This window comes from Ricinus communis, chromosome 10 (assembly GCF_019578655.1).
Source record: "Ricinus communis isolate WT05 ecotype wild-type chromosome 10, ASM1957865v1, whole genome shotgun sequence".
Taxonomy (NCBI): domain Eukaryota; kingdom Viridiplantae; phylum Streptophyta; class Magnoliopsida; order Malpighiales; family Euphorbiaceae; genus Ricinus; species Ricinus communis.
Window position 1 is genome coordinate 21,471,937 of NC_063265.1, and position 9,031 is coordinate 21,480,967.

The window sequence follows — 9,031 nt, forward strand, 5'->3', positions numbered from 1 at the left end:
AAAAAAGAAAGAACATAAGAATTATAGTGATTAGCATATTAATAAACCCTACATCTATTTCCTAATACCCAAGTAGGTGTTTCAAAAACACAACACATAATACGATGGAGTTTTACCCAAGCTCCCTCCCAACTTAATGTTTAAGGCTCACACCAGATTTTACACTTGTGTTTAAGGCTTACATATAACTTTACAAGAGTTTATTCTAAAGGCTAACTCTCAAACCCAATCTAAGTGTCTACGCTAACACTCAGACCTTACAAGTGCATTAAAGCTTTAAAATAACCTTTATAAGGTTTAAATACACATAAAATAATCAAAGTATCTACGCTTTCACTCAGACCTTACAAGTGCATTAAAGCTTTAAAATAACCTTTATAAGGTTTAAATACACATAAAATAATCAAAGAGATGTGAAAATGTTAAGTAATAAATTTAACACAGTTGGAGATTGTTGATCAACCATAAATATTGTTTGGATGGAATATTTATATCCCTAAACTAAGAAAAGAAAAAAAGATAAAGAAGCTGCAAATACAACTTCTCAAAAGAAACAACCAAAGAAATCGGATAAACTAGAAGATACTAGTTGTTTCTTTTATGGAGCTGAAAGGTACAAGAAGTAATGCACAAATTATCACGCATGATGTGCTAAGAAAGGCATGCTTCTTAATTTGGTTTGTTCAGAGGTTAATTTAACTACGGTTACTAGACATACATGATGGATAGATTCTGGTACAACAACTCACATCAGTGCGTCTATGTAGGATTACTTGAATTGCTGAAAGCCAAGTGATGGTGTAATACTCGAAATTTTCTCTTAATAATAATAATATTAGTAATAATTAATAACGAGTTTTTATTTAATTTAATTTAGTTTTATCTTGAGTAATTGAATTATGATAATTTAAAATAGAATTTCAATGCTAGATAAAAATAAGAGAATTATTTTCTATATCTAATTAGTTTGATTTTTAAGAAATTAATTAAGTAAATTCCTTGAAAAAATAAATTATATTTTTGGTCACTTAATTGTAACACCCGGAATTTTTATATATTTAATAATGAATTTTTATTTAAGTTAATTTTAGCTTCATTATTATTGGGTTTAATTTGAAATGATTTAATGAAAAATTTAATATTAATCAAATAAATGAGTTATTTTCTATACCCAATTAGTTTGAAATTTTAAGTAATTATTCAAGTAAATTATTTGAGAAATGATTATATTTTGGTTATTCAATTTTTTTTTTCCAAATGCATATTTATATAAGTAAAATTATATATTGGAAAATTTTGGAAGAAATTATAAAGGATGTTTTAATAAAAGAATTTGGAGAAAATTGGTATTATAATTGATTAGTAGTATTAAATTTTAAGTTGGAATTTGATTATTTAATTTAATTGTGTGTTAGGACTAAATTGGAAATTTATTTTGGAATAAGGATTGAAAGTATAATGTTATTTTTATGGGGTTTTAATGGAAATTTGTGAGCTTGGTATTTTTGTAAATAAATATGTCAGTCAGGGGTATTTTTGTAATTATGTATTTTTAATAATTCGGTTTTGGCCCAAATTAAATAGTTAGGGGCTTAATTGAAAGGCTAAAAAGAAGTTTGGGGGTCAAATTGGAATTCTGCGGGATGAAATTGTAAGTAATTAAGAAAATTGAGGGACCAAGTTGTAATAAGGAAAAGTTCAGGGGCCTAATGTCGATATTGAAAGAAATGGAATCGGGGAGAGAGAAAGTAGAGAGAGAGAGAGAAACGGTAGAGAGAGAGGGACAGCGCCTATAGTCGTCGTGGGCAACTCAGGCGCAGTGGGAGCAGGATGGCGGCCTTGGGCGACTCCGTGAGCAGCGAGGCTGGCGGGGAATCGCGACGGTGGGCACGAAGGCCATTGTCAGTTGTTCTTCGTGCCTTTCTACGCGCCGGGATCTCCTTGAGAGGCTTCCTTTTGCCGCATGGTTTTGCTTTTGTCCGGAGGAGAGTTCCGGCCGCCGAGAGTTTTGGTTTTTCGAGCTCCCGTCCGGCGGAGGATGGACGATCGAAGGGCATATCCCGACTCTCCTCATCTCAAGCTTCAAATGGCACCGGTTTGGTGGCGATCGGGCTCCCGTTGCAATAGGCCTACGTGATCGTCTCGAAATCTCTCCGGACGATCGAGTGTCGGATCGGAAAATCGAAGGTGGATCGCCACGCGTTGTCAGGAGTCCAATGGTGTGTTCGGATCGTCGATCGGACTCCCATGAAGACTCGAGCGGCGATCGAGCTTCTCGGTAATTATCTTTGGCCCGTTAATTTTGGAATTCTTGGTTTAATTGTGTCTAATGGTTTATATTGAGTATTTGATGTTATTGTGAGTCAAAATAATTGTCCATGTCGGTCATTGCACGCTCGCTTGTTTTCAGGTCATGTGCGAGTCGAGAGATAGTGAAGTTCGGGGACCCGACTCCCGTTGTTTAAATTGTTGGATATTAGAAGTGTTCTTCCCGGCAGTCCTGGACCCGCTTTTACGGGGTAATGTTCGTGTTGTAGAGGAGGTTCGCGATTTTCGGTGAATTCTCCCGAGTCGAGATTCTGCGATCAGTCCAGAGTCAGAACCTAGGATTAAAGATCGATTGTTTCAGCGTTTTGATAAATTGTTTTCCGTGACTAGATTGTCCGTTTGTTCGGCTCGCTCCAACCGAGGCACCAGAGCAGAGCTAGGAGGTCGCCAAACCTGTGAGTTAAAGTCATATATCGCTTACGCACGTGTCATGCATTAAATTTGATTTACACTCATGAATATTTATTTGCAATTTCAATTTTTATTTAATTATTATTATTATCATTTGCATGATGCTTTTAATTACTATTTAAATATGTTTTTCCTTTATTACCAATTTTAATATTGCATGATGACTCAGGATGGGACGGTAGTAGAACATAGGAGTTGGATGAGTGTCCTAATATAATCTGAGAGAGATAGGGAAAGGGTAAAGAGGTAAAAATTTTAAGAAAGAAAGATTAGGACGCCCTCAGTCGACGCCGCTCTCGGGCATAGTAGAGTGCTTTTGGGAGTAAGGTCCCGGAGCATTGCTCTGGCGCCCGCTTATTTGGAAATTTAAGTGACCGGTGGAGGTAAGGTCCCTGGTCGAGCTATGCCTCCGTCGCCGATCTTATTGGATAAGATAGCCGAAAGGCTAAGGCCGAGAGTTAAGACCGGACAGGGTAAGGTCCGGTCGAGCTTTGCTCTCAGCAAATCACTGTTGGAATGAGAGGTTTGAGATGATAGAGTTGAGGTTAGTTGAGACATAAGTGTTGAAATAATCAAGATTTTAGAGTTGGGATTAGAGTTCTAAGTACTCCGTCCCGTTGCATGTAGAATAAATTTTGTTTAAGCATGGCATGACACATATGTTTTAACATGACACGTATGGTTCGCGTGATTTATTAATTATTTTAAAATTTAATAAGGTGACATTGAGATATTTGAAACTGTTATAGATATATGATTTTAACTCATTCTAGACCCATACCATTTTCTACTCTTTCATATTCGTGACCTAGTCCTCTCGCGACTCTTATTCAACCCGACTCCTTCATCATCGGGTGATGTATTTGATTTGGTATGTAAATTGGTAAATCTTAGATTTTCCGTAGTCGAGATGTATCAGCTTGTAAATTTTCGAGTTTCGTGTCCTCAGTTCTTATGGCGACCGATTAAATTATGTAAAATGTAGCATTTAAGATAATTTGTGGCTTTATTAATATTAAGTTGAGATGAGATTTGTTTAAATCAGTGAGTGTCAGGCTTACTACGGGTTTCGGTGGCCTTAAGCCTACCCATTACCTAGGTCGGTCCACCACGGCCCACAGGTGGGGTCGTCACAAAGTTGGTATCAGATCTTAGGTTTAGATTTCCTTCTACCTAAGTTAAGATTTTTCTTGGTACTGCGGAGTTAGGATCATGTCTTTCTTGTTGTTTTCATTGACTCTAGTGTCTCAGCCTTCACTGTTAGAGAGTCAGTCTTTCCTTTCTTGTAAGCTTGTCCTTGGGCGCCGTAGAATGTGCCTTGTAGTGATGGGAAGATCCGAAGCACGATAGACTCGTCTTTCTTCGTTGATTAGTGCGGGCACCGCCTTTAGAAGCTTTGATCGTGGTTTCGATGGTGGGCGCCGCCAACTTTAGTGTAGCGTGGTTGCGGTGCGTGTCATGGGCCCGTCATCGATCGTGCATCGCTTATCGAGTAGCGCTTGAAAGTTAGTGCCAGGAAGTCGAGCGGATGTCGGCCTATTATGGTTGAGTTTGTGGTTGTAAGAAGCTTAAGAAGGTGGCGTGAGTGTTTTCGACGGAATCCGAGAGAAACTTGCGAACATTATCTATTTTTCTAAGTAGAACAAGTGTTTTAAAATACAATGTTGCTTCAGACCTGTAAGAATGCATTATGGCATTTCAACGTTAGGCATGCATAAATTCATTTTAGGACATGCATCATACATTGTGCATTCTGACCCTTGGTGATAGGGGCATCATCACCCTGACAGCGATATTGTAAAATTTTATATAAAGAAATGGCTAAAGGTTTTACGATTTTATAAAAGTATTTTCCAAGATAATAAAGCTTTTATTAGTGATGATTATAAAGTAAATAAATAAGTAAATTTTTCAAAGTAAATAGTGTTAGCTTGAGAATTCTCTGGATGACGAGTTGAGTTGTTGAGAGTGAGTATGTGGAGGCCCCATGTTAGATTATAAGGGAGGCTTTTGGATTTTAGTCAAGGAGGAATCTTGTGTCGGGATGGCATGGGTCGGGTTGATGCGATCGGATGGATGTTATGTCGAGGGATGATGTGATGTGGATGTTAAGAATTTTCTCGCGTGTGTAAGGACACGCCATTAGGAAGAAAATTTGATGAGTGGATTTTGGCAGGGATCGAATTGGCCCTTCTTGTGTGGGAAACCCTTGGTTTTGTCGGCAGGTTGGTGAGGTGGAATGTAAGTTGGACTTGCCGCCAAGTAATGTTCTCTGAGGTCAAATCCAGTTGTTCGTAAGTTTGAGCTGAGGAAGTGTATTTTCGATCTTTGCTCGTGTTGGACCCTTATTGTGTGGAAGCAAGTGAACATTTGGTTTCCGAGGAGTAGTAAGTGAGGATCGCGGATTTTCAGGTTCGCCAGTTTTATTTAAGGGTTTTGTCGATGAGTCTTGTGGTTTAGTTTATTTCTGCCGAGGAAAGTTCTCTAGAAGCCGAATGGAGATGAGAGGTTCCTAATTAGTTTCAGTCTTAGAGTGTAGCCCCTTTTCTTTTAAAATTCGAGGTCGAATTTTTTTAAGGGAGAATGTAACACCGGAATTTTTATATATTTAATAATGAGTTTTTATTTAAGTTAATTTTAGCTTCATTATTATTGGGTTTAATTTGAAATGATTTAATGAAAAATTTAATGTTAATCAAATAAATGAGTTATTTTCTATACTCAATTAGTTTGAAATTTTAAGAAATTATTCAAGTAAATTATTTGAGAAATGATTATATTTTGGTTATTCAAATTTTTTTTTCCAAATGCATATTTATATAAGTAAAATTATATATTGGAAAATTTTGAAAGAAATTATAAAGGATGTTTTAATAAAAGAATTTTGAGAAAATTGGTATTATAATTGATTAGTAGTATTAAATTTTAAGTTGGAATTTGATTATTTAATTTAATTGTGTATTAGGACTAAATTGAAAATTTATTTTGGAATAAGGATTGAAAGTATAATGTTATTTTTATGGGGTTTAAATGGAAATTTGTGAGTTTGGTATTTTTGTAAATAAATATGTCGATCAGGGGTATTTTTGTAATTGTGTATTTTCAATAATTCGGTTTTGGCCCAAATTAAATAGTTAGGGGCTTAATTGAAAGGCTAAAAAGAAGTTTGGGGGTCAAATTGAAATTCTGCGGGATGAAATTGTAAGTAATTAAGAAAGTTGAGGGACCAAGTTGTAATAAGGAAAAGTTCGGGGGCCTAATGTCGATATTGAAAGAAATGGAATCGGGGAGAGAGAAAGTAGAGAGAGAGACACACAGAGGAGAGAGAGAAGAGAGAAGCAGTCGCGCGTCTCAACCGGTCAAACTCTCTGTTGCAGCAATCCGCTCACAATCCGAGATAGTGAAGATGCTGGCGGGCTGAATCCCATGTGGCTTTGAGGCGGCGGTATGACTTCGGCAAGGATCATCTGGTGGCGATCAACTCCCTTGGAGAGCTTCCTTTCGGCCGCTTGTTTGGTTGAGGAGGAGAGTTCAAGTGGAAGGCACCGGAGGTTTTTGGATTTTTGGCCGAGCTCCGTGAGGATGGACGATCGGAGGGCATATCCCGACTCTCCTCATCTCAAGCTTGAAATGGCACCGGTTTGGTGGCGATCGGGCTCTGTTTGATCGTCAGTAAATCTCTCGGACGATCGAGTCTCGGATCCGAAAATCGAAGGGATCGCCATCGCCGTCAGAGTCCAATGGTGTGTTCGGATCGTCGACGGACTCCCGTAGGATAGGCGGCGGAGTCGGAGCTCGATGAATTATCTTTGGCCCGTTAATTTTGGAATTCTTGGTTTAATTGTGTCTAATGGTTTATATTGAGTATTTGATGTTATTGTGAGTCAAAATAATTATGCCTGCGGTTGCTGCTTTTTGTCAGGTTTGGGTGAGCTCGGGAGATAGTGAAGTTTGGGGACCCGACTCCCGTTGTTTAAATTGTTGGATATTGGAAGTGTTCTTCTGGAAGGTCCTGGACCCGTTTTTACGGGGGGTAATGTTCGTGTTGTAGAGGAGGTTCTGCCGGATTTTCAGTAGAATTCTCCTAAGTCGAGATTCTTAGACAGTTAGTCCTAGGAGTCTAAACCTAGGATTAAAGATCGATTGTTTCAGCGTTTTGATAAATTGTTTCCGTGACTAGATTGTTCGTTTGTTCGGCTCGCTCCAACCGAGGCACCGGAGCAGAGCTAGGAGGTCGCCAAACCTGTGAGTTAAAGTCATATATCGCTTACGCACGTGTCATGCATAAAATTTGATTTGCTACTGTGAATATTTATTTGCAATTTCAATTTTTCATTTAATTATTATTATTATCATTTGCATGATGCTTTTAATTACTATTTAAATATGTTTTTCCTTTATTACCAATTTTAATATTGCATGATGACTCAGGATGTGACGGCAGTAGAACATAGGAGTTGGATGAGTGTCCCAATATAATCTGAGAGAGATAGGGAAAGGGTAAAGAGGTAAAAATTTTAAGAAAGAAAGATTAGGACCTGCCCTGGTCGAGCATCGCTCTCTGGGCTTAGTAGAGTGTGGTTGCCGGAGTAAAGGTCCCTGGTCGAGCATTGCTCTCTGGCTTATTTGGAAATTTAAGTGAACAGATCGGAGGTAAGGTCCACAGTCGAGCTATGCTCTCTGGGCGATCTTATTGGATAAGAGGCCGAAAAGGCTAATGTCCGAGGAGTTAAGTGGACGACCTGGAAGTAAGGTCCTGGTCGAGCTTTGCTCTCTCGGGCGCCAGTCTGTTGGAATGAGAGATTTGAGATGATAGAGTTGAGGTTAGTTGAGACATAAGTGTTGAAATAATCAAGATTTTAGAGTTGGGATTAGAGTTCTACTGAAGTACTCCGTCCCGTTGCATGTGGAATAAATTTTGTTTAAGCATGGCATGACACATATGTTTTAACATGACACGTATGGTTCGCGTGATTTATTAATTATTTTAAAATTTAATAAGGTGACATTGAGATATTTGAAACGTATAGGTATATGATTTTAACTCACTCGAGGACCGACATTTGTCGGTCATTTTTATTTTTCAGATTCGTGATCGATAGTCCTCTCATGACTCTTATTCAAAGAATCCAAACTCCTTCATCATCGGGTGATGTATTTGATTTGGTATGTAAATTGGTAAATCTTAGATTCTCCGCAGTAGTAATAGTAGATGTATCAGTTGTAAATTTTCTGAGTTTCAGGTCTCGCCTAGTTCTTTTGGCAGACCGATTAAATTATGTAAAATGTAGCATTTAAGATAATTTGTGGCTTTATTAATATTAATTTGAGATGAGATTTGTTTAAATCAGTGAGTGTCAGACTTACTACGGGTTTCGGTGGCCTTAAGCCTACCCATTCCCTAGTGCCGGTCACGGGCCCACGGGTGGGGTCGTGACATTAATTTTCTCCCCATATGAGTATATTAATTAAATTATATATTTGAAAGTTATGAAAGAAAAAGTAAATAATATTTTTATAAAAGAATTTATTAGAGAATAATAAATTTTAATTAGCTAATGGTGTTAATTTTAATTGAAAAATAGTTAGTAAATTGATTAATTAAGTTAATTAAGTGTTAGGATTAAATTGACAATAAATTTTGGAATAAGGAATAAAAATATAATTGCTTTAATTTGGGGTTTTAAATGAAAATTTATATGGTTGATATTTTTATAATTAAATATGTCGGTAAGGACATTTTAATAATTTTACATTTAAAAGCAATGGTAAATAAGTAATTTTATATTTTCAATAATTGTAACTTGACCCAAATTAAAAAGTTAGGGGCTAAATTGAAAAGCTAAAGAAAATTTGAAGGGTTAATCATGAATTTTACAATGGGGAAATTATTGGTAATTAAAAAGTTGAGGGACTAAATGGTAAAGAAGAAAAGTTCAGGGACCAAATGTCGATAAGAGAAAGGAAAAGAAAGAAAGAAAAAGAAAGAGGAAGGACATAGACCATGAGGAGAGAAAGAAGGAGGAAAGAGCCGCTCGCATCATCAATATCGGTGGGCGGTGGCAGGCAATGGAGCTTTGTTTAGTATGAAAGACGTTGGCGAGCTGAGGTCGGCTCGAGGCACCTAGAGGTCGTCGAATGTGGAAGCGGGTAGAGGCCTTGGCATAGCCACCATCAGCTTCCTTGCCATTGCGCGTTGCATCCAGACCCAGCATCGCCGGTAGCCTCCAGAGCCACTATTTTTGGTGGCAAACGACTCCTCTCGATCCGAGCTTCATTTCGGCGGTGATAG